Source organism: Anser brachyrhynchus (assembly GCF_964034855.1).
Source record: "Anser brachyrhynchus genome assembly, chromosome: 1".
In the NCBI taxonomy this organism is placed as follows: domain Eukaryota; kingdom Metazoa; phylum Chordata; class Aves; order Anseriformes; family Anatidae; genus Anser; species Anser brachyrhynchus.
Window position 1 is genome coordinate 147,342,933 of NC_137694.1, and position 17,861 is coordinate 147,360,793.

At 43.2% G+C, this 17,861-nt stretch overlaps 1 protein-coding gene across 1 annotated transcript in view; it reads left to right on the forward strand.

Annotated features, from left to right (window-relative positions):
- Positions 1-1,236: 1,236 nt before the first annotated feature.
- RASA3 (RAS p21 protein activator 3) overlaps positions 1,237-17,861 on the forward strand; it is a 164,214-nt gene continuing 147,589 nt past the window's right edge. Inside the window, exons 1-2 of the mRNA XM_080577052.1 lie at positions 1,237-1,349; positions 5,634-5,773. The gene's annotated coding sequence lies outside the window, so the exon portion shown is untranslated. The remainder of the gene's footprint in view (positions 1,350-5,633; positions 5,774-17,861) is intronic.

The following is a 17,861-nucleotide window of genomic DNA, read 5'->3' on the forward strand; positions in this document are numbered from 1 at the left end:
CGCCCGGTCCCCGCCTCCCGCCTGGAAACAGCGCCCCCGAGCGCGGCGTTCCGGCAGCGCCGCGGGCCGCGTGGTTTTTTTTGTTTGGTTTTTTTTTTTTTTTTTTTTGGGGGGGTGGGTGGTGTCGAGGGATTGCCTGCTACGAATACATTCATCTAGCTTTTAAACTCAATGCTTGCTGCAAGTGCCACAGAGGTGCACAGGCTACTGAAAAGCAGGCGCACGGGTTGCTAAAACACAATCAGTTGCATTTTGTGTGGCATTTTCGGCAAAGTTCAGCATGCAGAAGGTCTCCGAGGTGGCCACAAAGGTGGTCACAGGCAAAAATGTGAAAAGTACGATCTGTGTGCCCTCTCTTGATCCGTTCACACTTGTTCCCCTTTGCTGTAAAACTGTTTGATTTCAGCGGTCTCCTCCTGTTGTTAACCAGGTTAGATTTTCACCTCACAAGTCGCTCCTTCTGGGCTATTTTTCCCTTAGCATTGCTGACAGCGTTTACTGCAGATGGCAGAAACACATTTTACAACTGCAGTAAAACTTACTGTGCTTTGTTTTACTCAGCTGCTTTTTTTTTACATCTGCTATTTTTCCCGTTTCAGTAGCTGAGACTTTGAGGAAAGCAAACTCTTGCTCACCTTCCCATTAGCTTATGCAATAAGCAGACTGATCATTTCATTAGCGGTATCTTTAGACCCACCACTGCCATCTGATGAGCATTACCATTGTGTTTGGCTTCCCTGAAGACCTCTGTAGCTGCCCAAAAAGCTCTGTGGCCTTCTTACCCTACTTCGGCAGAAGACCCGATGTAATCAAGCATTGTACGTCCAGCTCTGTGAAACCTGTGGCTTCTTATGATTGCACTTGTTGGCTTGAGAGCTCTTTGAAATTAGTATGGTCAACAGCATGTGCATTTGTTTAGTTTGTGGATCTTTTTATGTACAATAAAAGAAGTTTGACTGAGATTTTGATACCATTTAGAAGCTACTGAGTGGTGGAGCTCACAGTTTGCTCATAGGTGGCATGTTTCCCTCCAAGACCAGGTATAGGGGTAACTTCCAGTGGTTTCCTTCAAGAGTCAGATACCAAGGCAGCAGCTGCAGAAACTCAAGAAAGAGCAAGGTGGACTCAAATATCTCAACAGGACAAAAAACGTTAGGAGCTGGTGCTAACCGCTAAGACAAAAAGTTTTGGTTGGGGAAGAAAAAACAGATACACAGGAAGTGTGGGGGTTGGAAGAGAAGAGACTGCTCTTGGGGTGGTGAGGGTGAAGAGCAGCCACAGCCATGGGGAGCTGGTCTGATGCATGCGGAGGATCTGTCACCTGCAGCATCCTGGGGAGGCTCAAGGAGGTGAGGAAGCTGAGGCACAGAAATGCATGCAGAACATGTTATTACTTTATATCTGTAGCTCTCAACATTGTCAAATCAGAGTACGGCATCTCAGCTTGCTCTGCAATGCTCATGTGTTATGTGCTGCTTTCTCGTGTCCTCCTGAAAGCTTGGCTTCTCCAAGCGAGGTACTTCTGGGGTGGGAGCTCTGTGAAATCGCTGCCCGAGCTGCACAGGGAGGCTCACACAGTGCTGCTCCAGGGGGCTCTGGGCAGGTGGGATCCAGACCTACTTCTGCGAAGGGGAGCTCTCACCATGAAGATCATTAAGTAGCTTGTTGTTCAAAGAGTATCTGTACACTGGGAGTGGTGGAGGTGTGTGGGCAAACAGGGCTGACACACGGCGCTGTGAACAGCAAGGTCTTCGTGAACCCGTGGCTGAAGCTTAAAAATTATACAAGGTGTAAACTGGAGGGAAATTGAATTTTAAGTAGTTGCAGAAATATGTAAGTTTCTCTTTCAAGTTCAAAAGTAGTGATGTTCTAAACTCTTCTAATGGTTAAGTGCTTTTGATATACCAACTGCTTTGCTGATAGTAGTTGTAGATGTGAAAGTATGGAGAGTCCGTTAAAAACTGCTTTACAAATTTGCATTGTAATCTCTTAAATCTTGAGAGGAAGGAGAGAGCTCCACAGTCATATTAAAACTTTCTCACATTGTCAAGCTTTCTATATTTTGCTGTGTTGAGAACCTTTTTTTTTTTTTTTTTCCCTTTGCTCTAAAAATATCTATAGGTACGGTATTCTTGTACTAGCAAGCAGCTTCCTGCTGCTTTTATTTATTTATTTTCCTGAATCAACTTGATGTTTGTGCATGTAAACTGGTGTGTATGTTCACTTTGTGTTTTTATGTGAAAATGTTTTCTTTTATGTTGTAAAAGTTTCTTTTTTTTTTTTTCTTTTTTTTTTTTTTCTGGCTTGAGCACTGAAGTGAGGTGGTTCGTTAGGTGCTTTGGAAAAGAGGACTGTGTTGTGGTGAGAGAGGTTGCCTGAAACTCCCCAGCAGCAGGTGTTCGGTTTTCTGGGACAGTTTCAGAAACAGCCCCTGACTTTGTCCAGATAAGAGGCTCCCTCTGAGCCCCAGGAGCACTTCTGTGCTGTGCGGGTGAGGAGCCCTGGCACAGGCTGCCCAGAGAGGCTGTGGGGTCTCCTCCTTGGAGGCCTTCCAAAGCCGCCTGGAGATGGGCCTGGGCAGCCTGCGCTGGGTGGCCCTGCTGGGGCAGGGCTTGGGCCTGGTGGCCTCCAGAGGGCCCTGACAGCCTCAACAGTTTTGCGTGACCGTGGTGTGTGACAGCAACCTTTTTACTGCTCTAGTTTTGAAGCTTTTCCTCTCATGATCGCTGCAACCCCAAACCCATCTGAGCTTCTGTCTGCAACCCCACGTGTAACTGCCACAGGCCCACCAGGGTGCGACCCTTTGCAGGCCCCACTTCATAACTGAGCATCTGAGCTGTTCCCCTGGTGCAGCTCCTCTCTGCTGTATGGAGAGTGGCTAAGCTTTGGGGCGGGGAGATGGAAAACAGTGTTATTTTGATTTTGAATTAGTCTAAAAAAAGGGAATTCAAAAGTGGGGTGAACTTGATCAAACTGGGAGCATCTGTGGTATGCACAGAGATGGAGAAGGACTGGGAAGCGAAACCATTGGCTTTGTCATGTATCCCAACAGCTTTCTTCAACTAGCTTCCAGAATTCTTGCCTTTCCATATAGAAAAAGTACCATCTCCTTTACTTTTAGGCTCAATAGCGTGACATTACTTTCTGTATGTAGATGTTGTATTATTTGTTGGCCACCATGAACTGCACAAGCTGTCAAGAAAGCAATCTATAATTACACCAAATGTCTTTAATTTTTCACTCTCTTAACTTCTACTTACACAACTGCACTGTATATTAGTCCTGCTTCTTCCACAGCATCTTTCCTGTTAACCCTTGTCCAGCAAGTCTGACGAAGAAATAGAGGTCTCCAATAGCAAAGATACTTCCAGCAAGTTTTGTGAAAGTCAGTGGGTAGCTTAGGCAAGTGCCCCTTTCCCCCAGGGAGAGGCTGCAGCCTGAACTAAGTAGTTGTCTGCTCTGTATGGCCTGCCAGCAGTCCAGTGGGCATACACATAGCTCGGGATCACAGCCAGAGGGTGTGAAAACAGTCTTGAAGGAGATGGGAGATGGGGACTGATGGTGTTGTGGATTAAGGGAAGCTGGGGCTTGGCAAGTAGCTCATGGGGATGCATGACCTAGTCCATAGGAAATTAGGCCTTGTAGGGTCTGCTGCTCACATGATACTTCACTGCCTGTGGTTATCCAGATGATACAGACCCATTGCTGATTTTTTTTTCCTAAAATAAGGAATCTTGGTATTTAGATTTGTCCTCTGCAGCAGGTTTTGATTTGGTGTGGTAGTGGTGAGTGCAGAGTGAGGGCACTCATTCCAGTGAGTCCTATTGCTCTTGTCAGAATAACCAAAATCACATTCGCCTTCAGTTTTTCCAAGAGTTTAATTTTAGAAGAGGCTTTCAAGCTGATTTCTCTCTTTCACATGTGCAGTATTAGTCCAGTATGGTTACCAGAGGTGCCAACAATGAGCATAAGGATGTTTAATCTTTCTTGCTCAAAAGTAAACAGAGAAATCTGTTTTAAGGCTATAAAGAAAACACAATTTTATTTTGCTTCTTCCTGCTGCTCACAATAAAATGTAAAACCGTTGGGGTAAGTTTTAACCTGCAAAATAAATATTTGCACTGTAAAAAGCAACTTTTATTACAAAACTATACTACTGGCTACAATAGGTTCCTCTATACGTAAATTTAAAGAAATTATAATGTGGAAGTAAGACTTAGTCCTAAGAGTTAGTTTCTGCTTCACTGAGATTTTCTTTTAAATCCTATATCCCTTAGATATCTTCTGAGACGTGCCTGAACTGGTTATGTTGGCCAGTATGCAAAGTAATATGGCTACATAAAGCCCCAAGAGGGGAGGCATCATCCAAAAATAGTAAAGGTGATGAGCTGAGCTGGATGTACACGGAGTCAATGAAACACTCCTGGCTTGCTTTACCACCAGTCTGGATTTTGCCATTTCCCTGGAGGTTTCCTTTTTCAGAGGAGCACAGACAATAATTCAGCTGACCACGTGTAGGTGTCTTCATTAGGGGAAACTGTCTTGCTCTCTGGAGTCCATTAATGTATTAATTAGATTTCTACTGACTAGAACGAGAGCTTAAACACCTACCTCATAGTTACCCAAATGTATGTGTTTTAATATTGAATGGAATCTAACTCTAGGGGGTTGATTCAGTTCTGTAAATGTAGGATTGTGATTATATTTGAGTAGTGTCTGAGTTGCTGCAGAGGATCAGAGCAAAACCTACACTGACCCTTGCTGTCTGTGGTTAAGCAGTTGAATCCTGAAGTGTATCTACACATGGGCTAGGTATCTAGCTTCCCATAAGAGTCTGCAGAGTCCTCCCTGTAGTGGGACTTGGCAGCCTGACCTTTTAAAAATACATTCCTCCTCTACTCCTCCATTATCCAGAACTGAAGGATATAGAGGGGCGGATTATGTGTGCATGTTTTCATGCTCGGAGCTGCAGCAGAGCAATCTGGAACAACAACAACAACAAAAATTGCATGCCATAATGGTAGCTCCTGCTATTCAATACAGCACAGGTACAGGAAAAGTCAGATAACTGGATGCAGAGAGAAGGGAGGAAGCAGACCATGCTTGAGAACTACAAGTAATGTAACATACACGTGCTCTGACATTTTAAGAGCTTTGGAGCTTGGGGCATAGTTCTTATTGGAGATGTTTCTGTGGTAGTTTTCAGCCTAACCTTTAATTTTAAGTCCAAAAAAAATGTTTACTTTGGAGTGTGCATATAATTGTGTATTACAGAACTGTGTCTGCTTCTTTAATTTAGAAAATTTGCTGTTTAGGTTTTAGGATGGTGAAATACTGAGTAATATGGAAACTTTCTCTCTTGACTATGTGACCTAGCACGTATTGCAGGGACCATAGCTGGAGCAGGTGCACAGCTTGGTGCTGATCTCCCTTAGCTGTGGACGAGGACTGCTCACCGCTGCAGTTAACCACCAGCACGGACAAGTAAATCCAGGGCACACTTTCTGGTTGGTTAACTACCATGACATCCAGTCTGTTGGCATTTCCAAACAAATACGGATTTTGATTATTCTGTTACTAACATGCAATGTTTGAAACAATTGCATGCAGAAAACAACTTTCACTTTTCTCAGGTCGCTGCCCCAGGCAGATTCAACCTTCTTACACCAAGACGTTATACCATGGTGGATGCATCCTTTGGTTCCGCAGAGAAATGGGATCAGTGGTTGAGCGAGGTGCAATGCATGCAAACCAGAAAACATCTGCAAGGAATGTAAGTATATGTACCTCAACTTTTAGCTTCCTTGAAAAGCAATTTTGTAATATCTTTGGAATGAGAGTGGTTTTTTTTCCGTATTTATTGCTGTCTTTATCATTACCCTCTGAATTTTGTCTTTTAACTAATTTTCTTGCAGTCACTGTGCAGCTTATAGGTTTCCAAATACATGATGATAATAGCATATAGAGTTTGCATTTTCCTATACAATTCTGTTGTTCTGCTGAAATGAATGAGAGTTGCGTTTCAGGAGATGAAAACAGTATTTTTCACTAATCATCAACTCTTTTGAGACGCTAAACTTCATTTCTTGAATCTCTTGCAAGAACTTCTATTATTTTTTCTTTTTTTTTTTTTCCAAACCAAAGAGCTGCTTTAATCACTTTGTGGTCCTCATCTGAGCCTTGTATCCATTAGCAGGTATGTCAGAGTAGCGCTTCACTGTTTCGAAGAATTTTTTTAGCAAAAAAAAAAAGTTCCCATGAAAAGGAGATTAAAAACTCACGTGTTATCTAAGTATTAGATACATCGCAACAACTGGTCTTGCAGGTGCATCGGGCAGTTTGCATAATCATATTTGCATTTTGACAGATTTGTGCTCATAGTGTGAATCCCCTCTTCTTTTGGCATCCCTAGACACTTGTGTAAGGGTGAGAACCAAGCGTGCTTTTTCTCCTGACTGACTGTTGACTCTGTGATTCATCCAGTGGGAGCCCTGTGGACTCCTGTGTTAAGATAGTGCTGACTACTGCAGTTGCTAATCTACAGTTCCAAACCGTTTTTTATTTCTTTGTTTTAGTGCCAATTTGCAGATTTAAAAAATGCTCTGATGTAACAAACAGTTATGCATGTCTCTGCATCTTATAAATAAGTAAATACTACTTTGTTCTGTCAAAGATGCAAATTCTCACTGAGGCTGAGTAATATCACATCTTCGTTGTACAAGTCAGAGATGCTTTTGAGCCAAGAGAGGCTGTTAGTCTTGACTATCCGTATCAAAGAAATTAGTTGTGAGAGGAGAACCTGGTGGTTCTCTGTATGAGCATGGAAGGAAGCCCACTGAATCTGAAGAACCCTTTACAGTTGGCTATGATACATTGGACAATATTTAAAATTCCTTTTCGGGGGAGGAGAAGGCTAACTAAACATGAGCTAAGTCTGCCAGTACAGATTGCGTAAGTTAAATGGCTTCATTGCAAGTTAATTTCTTCAGCTCCAGTTGGTGCTGCTTTCCTTGTGCTCGTATATGGGAATAAAAATCGTGATACTTTTACCACATGTAAGTAGTCCATAAGAATGGAAATATCTTGTTTCCATTTTGTCACCTGACCAAAGAGGAGTTCTTGTGGTAGCCAAGTGAAGATTTAACAGTTGGAACTGTAAGACTTGGATTTAAAAGATGCTCTCCTGCCCTCTAGTGTTAAAGTAACTCCTGGTTACTGTACAGCTTTTGTCTCGAATCACCTGATTGATTTTTGTGTCTGCATGTGTGAATTTCTGCTGTCTCTTGAAAAATGGAAAACTTACAAATTGATCCTTTCTATAAGTGGAAAATGATACTGGGAGATGAAGAGATGTTTTGAGCTGTCAGTAGCTGCAGAGTTAAAACACTGTTCTTTGTTGTAACTTTGTTATTGCATTCTCTTTCTCTCTCATTTGTAGTTTATTTTACGAAGTAGGTCTAATACATGTGTGAAGATATGTATTAGGTAGTGATTCAAAAAAATAATTCATATCCAACTTTTCGATTGATCCAAATTTCTATGTAAGTGTCAAACATGAAATACAGATTAGGTCTATTTTAAAACTTTTATATGAAAGAAAAAGAATGTATTTTGGTATTCTGGTCCCAAAATAACTGTTATTTATCCATATTGACTAAGCTTGGCATTGGAACGTAGAGGAAAACTTGGGAACCTGATTGATGGCAACATCAGCAATGAGAAAAATTATACAGCGCTTCTGAGGGAAGAACAGTAAATGAAAATAAAGAAAAAAATCCTTGTTATAGCTGAGACTATCTACTGAGAAAGCAAGAACCACTAATGAAATTCTGTTGCTGTTGAAGCTAATGGGCCAAGATTGCACGTCAGTGCTGTAGGGATAAAATTACTTCTCTTTCCCTGGCAAGTTAGCTCCAGCTTGGTTTGTTGGTTTGTCCATTGTTTTGCACTTTTTTAAACAGCATTTTTAGAAGTTTTACCCTCTGTTTTCAAGAACTGACTTAGCTCTTAACATAGTGATGATCTCGTGTACTTTTCTTCAAACGACCAATCAGTAAGGTTGGGAACTGCATACTTTTGATGCGTGAAATAGCAAAATGGATACTGAAGCTCAGCACCGCGAGCTTGAGCTGAGCAATGAATGCAGATTCAAGCATTCGTGTCTGTGAAGCATGGCCCCATCTACTTGCCCCGGAGTCAGTACTGACGATGATGCTCCACCCATTACAAGTTCAGGCTCTTAATTAGCTGCTTGTTTTGCTGTGTTTTCATTTGCTCATTCTCTATTTATTTGTGGTTTGCTAATGGAAGTCCTGGTTAAGTTCACGTCAAACCAGACACTTTACATGAGGTTATGGCTACACATGGTTTAATCTGGGTTTGCAAAGATAATTGTAGTGAATGGAGAGTTGTACCCGTTGTCTTTAATGTTTCTCTTTATGAAAAAATGTCATAAAGTTGATGGTCTTCTCAAGCCTCATTTTGCTATGCAAGTATGTTTATTAATGCAGCCATCATGCCTAGAATCTGGAGTTTCTTTTCTACTTAATTTCCAGATTCCTCTCTCCTTGCCTTTTACTCTGCTGCTCCACTCTTTAGAAACAGCTCAAGCTCTCCTTTCTGGTAGCCCTAAATGGATCTCAGCAGAAATAGCTAGCCAGCGCTTAATATCCTTTGAAATCCCCAAATACACACCCCAGCTATTGCCAAAATAGATATTGTGCCATGACATGTTGTGCTATTTATCATCATGCCGTGACATTTTGCCTATTGTAAATAATGTATACATATGAATAATAAGATCAAATATTAATCACGTTTGTAGCAATAGGTCCGACTGTAAAATAAAACAACAACAAAAGAGAATTGTATGGTGAGACATTGTTGAAATAAAATGTCATCAACAAATCTGCCATTTACATCTCATCTAGATATCCATAATATATGCCAGTAGAAGTTTTTGCAGGTGGGTTATCTTTTTATCGTTATTTTTATTTTTGATAAACTGAAGTAATCCTCCAACAGGAAGCCATGGTGCTGCCGACCAACACTAGGGGTCACTGTTAGACCCAATTTAACGAGCCTTGGGGCGGTTGATTTGCAAAGAGAACCTGTGCGCCTCGCATCCGTATATTGGCTCTTTCAAGAGCTGGACGTATTTTATTTCTGTCTTTTTTATTTCATCTGAAGGAAGATAAACAAATAGAAACCAAGATTCAGCTAGGGAAAGGGAAAAGATCTATCTTCTGATTTGTGAGCCGTCTTTACAAAAGCATAACTTGTGTTTGTGGCCTGCCGCGCTCGTTTGTCGCTGCGTTCAATGATCTTACAAACAGTTCCAGTCTTTTTATGACGAGCAGACTGAGAGAAACAGCCGGTCTCCATCTGTGTCCATGGGACCAAGCACCCTGCTCCACAGGACCTGGAGTGTCACCGAGCCACACCAGTCAGCAGGGGCTGAGGGTGTCCTGCAGGACTGGTACCGTCAGCTCCTGGCAGGCACAGCCCTGCTCCTTGGGTATTTTATTTTCTATCAGTGATTAATGAATTCTTCACAAGTATTTTAGGTTTGGAAATAATCTCCTCTGGTTTTTAGCCTAACGAGAGAAGGGAGTTGCATCAGCTTCAAGTCCTTCTCCAGAGCTGCATGGGAAATTAGAAAGCTTTCTATAGCCTTTATTATTTTCATCTTGTTCAAGTGTGGGAAGCTGCAGGCACCGGCTTGCACCGCGAGGGCACGCCTCTTTGGGTCGTATGTCTTTCCTCAGTAATATCGTGCTATATGATCAAGATGTGCTGCAGGGGAGGGCTGCAACCCTAGAAAGCATCTCTGCCGTCGTGGGTCCTTTCTGCTCGTGTGTCGGAGGGAGGGAGGGGAGAGACCTGGTGGGAGGCACGGCCTTGGCTGCTTCGTGGTGTAACCGCCTCTCTTCTGCTCCAGGACCGCCGGTCTGGAGGAGGAGAGCTGCAGAGATGAATTGAGATGGAGGTCAGATGCCTGCTTTTCACTCGTGAGACTTGACAAGGTCTGCTTGCAAAGCACAAGAGCACGTGCTTGCTGCACGTCGGACAAGTGGCTCCTAACTAATGTTTTCCTCGTGTCTCTCCTGTTCCTGTTCAGCACCAAGGAGGGTGAAAGAATAGCACTGGGTGTAAATGCTGGGGTGGGAAGCTTCGGGTGGTCCTGGCGTTTTGCAACTGTCAGCAGGTGAACAGCTGACTAGCTTTTCTGATTTTTAGAGATTTTTGAACCGAAAGTGACATGAGCAGGAAAAAAAATGGAGCCCGGCCCCAAAGTGTCTGCAACCTGTGGTTTTCATTGCTGTGAGGAGCGCTGAACCTGTGGCATGCCATTTACAGCAAGGCTTTGCTCTGATGCCTCTATTTTGTTTGCTGGTCAAGGTTGTGAGGCCTCACAGCTAATATTATCTGTCTGCCAGCTTGGATATGTTAGTTTTTAAAAGCTATGTCCAATCAATGCAAATATTTTAGGGAATGTTTTAGGCGCCAGCGGGCACAACTGTAATGGTTTGGGCATTAGAGACTGGAAACGAGAGGCAATCACTTCTTCAAGCACTTCCGCAGATGTCTATAGAACAAAAAAAATGGTTTTGATGGACAGCTCGTAGGATCCTTAACTCATCCACCCTCAAAATCTTACATGGTAACCCTGTGACTAACTTATCTTCAGATAGGAAACAAACAATACTGTTGAAGGAAATAAATATGACGAGGAGGGAGAAGTATATTGAACCCCCAACACAGACAGGAAGGAGATGGAAGAGCTGCCCAGGGACCTTCTAGAGAGAACGGGGCCATGTGTAATGAATCCTAGAAATGCTGGTAGTCTGTAATCCCTTAGCAATTTAATTCACGGTGCCCTGAGAACCTGAGGATATTTTTTCACTGCTTTTAGAAAACAGAGAAGTAACATTACTGTAGCTATGATGACCGACTGCCTTTACTGTAGGAGTGATTTAAGTTGGTTTGTCTGATTCTGCATATGAGCTGGTGAAGAGAATGCTAGCATACTTCACTCTTCATATTGATAGCAAAACAGCTTGTACCACAATGACATTTTACCTGGGCTAAGAGTGAGTACCATGTTTTATACAATACAGCCTTTCAAAGCAAGCCTCACGAGCCTTGTGTTAATATGCACTTGAAATTACTTCATTTCATTTCTGCCTGTGGTATTTCTCAATTTATCCTGGCTCCCAGCGCTTGCAAGGAGGTGTGCACGTGAGCATTTGTACTTGCTCATTCCTTTCTACCAAAATAAGTTCAGGGCAGTCAGAGAGACTCTGAGATGTGTTTCTCAGTGTGTTAATCTCGACCCCTTTACCTGTCCTTTAAAGGCCAGAGGTGTAATTCCCCTCCTATCTTTTGGGTTGCACTGTGCTACAGTTAGATACGTTTTACCAAAAAAAGTAACAAATTTCACAGAATAATCTGCCTTCCTAAAACACGCCTCACCAAAAAATATGGCAGGAACTGGAATGCTGCTCATCAAGTTCAGACTTAATATCTCATTTGTTCCTATTTGGTTCCTTAGTAGATTCTGCACTGGCCTCGGGCAATAGCAACGTGTTTCTTCGTGATGAAATGTGATCGGTTATTTGGATGCTAGCAGTAAGAATGTAAGTGGCATTTCTGTTGGTTTGGCACGAGTCTCCAGAGGTACTTTTTTTTCTAACTGCTGGCTTGGTCGTTCTAGCCTCTAGGTTCACGCGCTCCTGTGGAAGCACGGCAGACTTTGTTGCACGTTCCTGCTGTATGCTTTGTGATCCTTGCCAGCTGACTCACCTTCGGTATGCGTTCTGCCACCCGTTGGGTCTGGCAAAGCCAGCACCTGTTGACTTCTTGATCAGACTTCATTCAGCTATCTCGTGGCGCATGCAAATTTCCATTTCTATCTGGACCTTGATCAAAACCTGCGTGGAGATCTTACAGATCCGGCAGGGTATGGCTGGAGGCCGGGCCTGTGCAGCTGAGGAGCAGCTTGCAGAGAGGTCCCAGGTGCTGTCTCTATCACCAGCTTTCTCTCGTTCATCAGATTTCATTTTTCAGTTGGTGCAGGGGACTGGATTGTGCTTGCAAATGGCCAGTAAGGAATTCCCCTGGAGGAGGAAAGCTCCAGTTGCCATAGAGCCAGTTTCTGCACGCTCTTCTTCCGTTCCCACTCCTCCTGCCTGGCAGCTGATGATAGGAAATGACCGAGGCTGAAAACAAGGGATCTCACTGAACTTTACATGGGTCATCGAACCAAATTATAGATTCCTCTTTCCTGCACTGGGGTTATCACAATCTGACCGGAGGTCTTGGAGGCAGGACCTACTGCTCAGAAGTGCCTCATTTTCTTGTGCTCATTGTTTAAAGGAGAACCTGACCCACAGCACCTCTGGCAGCATTTCCCTCAAGTGGCTTAAATGAGGTCTTGTGTGTTCAGGGCACTCCGGGATTACTGCTCAAGGACGTGTATTTGTTCAGAGTAAGCACGGCAATCCCAAACATCCAAGATGTGTTGGAGTTGCCACACGAGAGCAGAGTCTGATGTGCCTGGGGTCGTGGTTTCTTTGTGCGCATAGAGGGGGGTTGCTCTGTGCAAAACCACAGATATCGGTCGCTGCATGTGTGCAGTTACGGTAGTTTAACCATAACAACAGCAGGGTAGTAGATAAAAGGAATAGATTTTGTAGGCTTGTCTAAACGTAAAACCACGTGTAGGGGACATCTTTACCTGCTCCTTCGTCTCTAGAATCAAAGCAGCCCCATAGCACCTTCTGAATGAGCTCAGCGTGGCATCTGAGCTTTCTGTCCTCATGGACTCAGCTAAATTGAATTGTTTAGCTTTGTTTGCAGAAGCTGAGGATTTGAAAACCACTTCCTAGAGCCTCACACTTCTGCCACAATGAAATTAACAGGGTCATTCTATACAAGTGAGTCACAAGTAGCAGGGCTTTAAAAGAGGTATGCTTTTCACTTCCACAGGGTAAAAGCTTCTCATCTGGAGCCTGGAAAGAACAGGCTTCTGTTGCATAAAGAGAAAATTTCTGATTTATGAGGTTTGCTCAATACGTGTTTCAAGAGATACACGAAGTTCTGCAGTGATCTCAGTCCTTCTGTAGACCAGATGACTATACTTAGTAACTTCACAGTCTTTCCAGGGACATTAAAATATGTTTTCTGACTTGTGAACTGTTTATGGCTTTCCTCTGTACAAATAAATTTATTTCTCCAGTTGCATAGTTGAGCCAAATTATATTTCAAGTTAAACAGAATGCTTATTTGAGAGGAGGGGGGGGGCTGGCTTTCAAATTGAAGTAAACTAGAAAGACCCAAAGGGTTTTACTGGTTATTGAAAGAGCTTTTGTAGTTGGAGGTATATTAGATATATATTTATTTTGACAGGACCATGCATGGTATAAGGGAAAAAACTTCATCTTAATAGTTTAACCCAAAATATTCTCTGGAGCAATGGTTTGAATGAAGCCTTCTCCAGACACTAAGGTTGAAGAATAAATATTAGGGCTGAAAGGTGGAACAGAACATGCACTCAGAGGTGCAGACTCCCCAGGAACTTTTGTTAGATAAATTGAAATGCAGTACTTCCCCCCCGTTTGATTGTTAGTCACACCTGTCCCCATGTGTTTGCTCAAGTTTATTTTGTGCAGCTGCTGCGAGTCCGTGCCAGATGGCAACCTAGCTCCTGGAGCATGAAGAAAAGAAGTGAAAGAACTGTGAAGGTCTCGGATCCCCCTGCGACTGCCTCTTCCCCTTCAAGGTCCTGATCCTGCAGTCCGGGGGAGTACATTTTGTGTAGGAAGGGCATGTAAAGTCAAGTCCCTTGCATGCTTTAAGCTAGTGCAATCAGTCTCCTCTCTTTTAGTGACTTGAGCTCCTTGTTGTTACAAGTGTGGTCAGGTGAACGACATTTTTAAAATGGAGGCAAAGATCTTAATTTGACTTTGATTATCTAATGAAGATGCAGAACCGTATTTATTTAGCTAGCTAACAAAAGAATGTTTGGTTTTGTTTTGCTTTCAGCCTGACAGCACAGGATGCTTTGAGAACAGTATATTTTATTTGGGCACCTGATTTTTAAATTTCCAGGTTCTTTTTTTCCCTTAGCTTCCACGTGGGCTTGGCACGTAGGCTGAGTATATTGTAGTGAGAGCGTTCGTTGCACAGAACATGCAAACCAAATGTGTCTAACTCTAACGTCTGCTTCTAATATTGGAGGAAACAGCATGCAGATTAAAACTTCTTATAAGAAGACCCGGTTACAAGCAGGATTTTTTAAAAAGTGTATTTCTAAACACAGAAAAAAAAGTGTATTTCTAAACACAGTAGGAGGTGTTTGTCATTCTGAGAGATGATGAGCATCAAACTAAAATTGTGTTTACAATGTAATAATGAGTTGCATCAGGATAATATGTTACATGATGGAAAAAATGTGCAAGTGTGCATCCATGCCAACCTTGTTCCTTTCCTCAGAAAGGTCAGAGGATAAAAGTATTATGCCCTGTCAGGCAGCCAGCACCATTTTACAGCTGTTATTAGTTGCACTCGGCATAGAGGAAATGGGCTCTTGCCTTCAGCTCACAAAAGCAGAGCCTGAAATGAGTTGTGCAAAGCATTCAACTTGGATCTGTAACGTACTTGAAATCAATCTTGGTTCAAGTCTGGGCTGGCTCTATGCACTTGCGCCCATTTGCTGGAATTTTGTTTGTCTGAAGTTAGCAAAGGTGGGTATGAATCTTTTTATTTTTTTAAACCCATACCGGAAAATTTACAAACTTCCACAGGTTTTCATGATTAGCATTATAACGCAGTCTATGTTTTATACTTTTTTTTTAGCTGACATCTTCAAGGGCTTGTAAATACTGCTTTGTTTTTTTCACAGCTGAGGTAAGGCTTGCTTTGGCTGATGTTCCAGCATAATCAGATGGACAGGGAGATGAACCCACGTGTATCTGCAGTAACAATGAGTTTGAACGTTACATGGTCTGGATGGTTATTGCCTGCCAACCTGTGCATCTTCTCACCTTGTTAGATTAATCTGTCAGCCATGCTTTGTCTAGCTTAGGATGTAGCTGGGATAATGAGATTCTCTAGCTAATGGCTGCTTGTGTCTTCCAGGAGTGCAATACAGGATGTAACAACACTGCAAAACACCATAAGAAATCTGAGCTTTACCTTAAATCAGTAAGCCAAAGTTAACTAACTCAGGTTAAAACAGCAGCAAAGATGAAATAATTTGAAGTTTAACTTGATGCAGGAAGCTTGCTTTCAAGACTGTATGAACACGCTTAGCAAAAAGGAGTTTGAACTGTTGCAAAAGCCGTAAATTAGCAAAGCTGCAGGGACTCTGACTAGTGGGTAACCAGTATTTCCTGAGGGTTATACCCATTTTGCTTGCCTTTCATAGTGGGTTTTCATAGGTGTTTATGTAAGGGTGTCCAAGCTACAGCTGCTTGCAGTGTGCTCTGCAGATGTCCCCAGCAGCTGCCCCCAAACTCAGTTTCCATCGTTTGTGGGAATGGAGCTATGCCTGGTTGACACCCCGCTTTTTTGCACCGTAACCAGCTCGTATATATTCTGTTTTTTTGATAAGCTTCAAGTTAAAGAGTCCAGAAGTGATAGGAAGCTTGTGCTGTGCAGACTGTTAAAAGAGCTCAGCCAACACTGCTTTGCCTGCTTCCGTGGCACGAGAAGCCTGGCAGAGACGGGGAGACGAAATTAAAGTAATTACCAGTAACGCGCCGTTCAGCAAATCCCAGTTTCTGTTTCTGACGGTGTTAGCAGAGCGGTGGGATCAAATCAAAGGCCACAGCCCCCGCAACAAAGCCCTGGCAGAGCACAAAGGATGCAGCAAGCAGAGCCACGAAGGACAGCCAGCTCCAGGGGAGGGGGAGGTGGAGGCCAGGAGTGATTGTCTGTCTCCTGATAATGGGACCAATTTTCAGTGCAGCTATGCCAGCTGAGCTCCAGAAAGGCACCAGGGAATCCAGCTCAATGGGCTTTAATTTGTGCATATGTGTATGGATTGTATATGACAGGCACGGTTCCAAATGCCTGCCAAATCACGCCGCTGTGCTTAAACCCTAATACGTAGATAATGCAGCCGTGGGATAATCAAAGCAATCTTTGTCGTATGGAAAACTGAAACTCTTGGGGGCACAGTTTAATCAATGTATTATTGGAACTAAAATTCCAGCCTGGCTGCGGTGATTGTGTTACTAGGTGCCATATTTAATTCATGAAGAAAAACGAGTTTTTAAAATTGAAATGCGACTCAAAATCTGCTGGTCGGTGCAGAATGCAAGATTAATTTTATGCTGCTTGTAGGCGTCAAAGAAAGAGATAAGAAAGAGCAAAAAACTTTCTCCTTTGTTTTTGGGTTCTTTTTATCAGATTCCTAAAGGGCTCAAAAGTTACAAGAAAACACTGCAGAAAGGTAGCTGTGATTTACCTCACAGCTTCCATCTCTGTTTTTACTGAAGGAGGTTTTTCTTTATTAATATATATAAATCTCAGACTTCTCAGGTTGAAAAAAATGTCAGCATCATTTAAATATATATATATTTGTAATCAAATGGCTACTTGCTTATGGTTCTTAGTAATATTCTCCATGTTTTCAGGTAGGTAATATAACACGTCACCTCCACATACATATATAGTGGCAGTAACCTTTGCTCCTGAGCTTCCGTGTTTTCCTACAGATTTGGCCTGATTTTGCTTTAATTAACAAATAAAGAATCTGCTGATTCAAAGGAAAATACCGCAGTGAACCAAATCTGGGTTATATTTGGCTGGTGAGGAAACAGAGGATGACGCCGGATGTGGAGGTGACCAGGACGTTCCATCCCAGCTTTCCTTCCTCATTTAACTTTTCTTTGGCTGCTCTAGCTAGAAGTGATGCACGAGGGCTGGAACAACAGTAGGTAGGGAGGTTTTTCCTTGCCAGCCCCTCTGACACAGTAGCAGAGCGATTACAATTCCTCCATCTTCCTTCCTGCAGGCTCCTTCCTTCCCATCCTGGGGACATTCTTTCTCCTGATGCCCACTCTCTTCCCCCATTAGCCAGTTTCCTACCTCTTAACCCCGCAGGGCAGGGCAGGCGGAAGTCTTGCACTGGCACCACGTGCTGCATCATCTGCTCCTGAGACACCCCTGGTCCTGCCTGTCACACAGCTGTGTGCACAAATGTGTGCCACCCCATTAACCTGGCCCAGCCGTCTCTGCCTGTGGGAAAGAAGATGCTGCAGTGGCAATAAAGTCAGGGTGGTTTTTATAGGTGCTGTTTGCAAAGTCCCCGCAGAAGTTAGCTTGTAAATTGGAGAGCTGTAACAATACTTCAGGATGACAAATTACGTAGTGTCTTCCTGCAGCCCAGCAAACCCAAGTGCTTCCCCGCAGTGTGGTTCATATGTTTGTTCAGACACGGGCTTTTCATCTGTAGAAAAGCAAAAGAATAATTGGACCTCCTGCTGGCAAGGATGTGGCATCCACAAATGGGATTTTGAGCACCAAACTCACTGACTTGAGAACCTCGGCCTTGAACTCCATGGCTGTCTGTCTGCAGACTTCAGTAAATGTGCCTGAATTTGCAGAATGAAGTGGCTGGGCCCAGCTGAATTTCTCTTACATTTAAGAGCAGAGTTTGAATTCTTCTACCAGAGCTCCTTGCTTGGCAAACTAGCAGGCTTGTACTGAAATGCAAACGGACCTTCAAGAAGCGTGTGTGAATGGAGAGCGTGGAGTCGGGTGCAGAGGTGACCCTCAGCCGAATGCGACGGCAGCCCTTCAGCTGGATTTCCTTGGGTCGGTGGTGGAGAGTTTGAAACGTAGGGCAATTA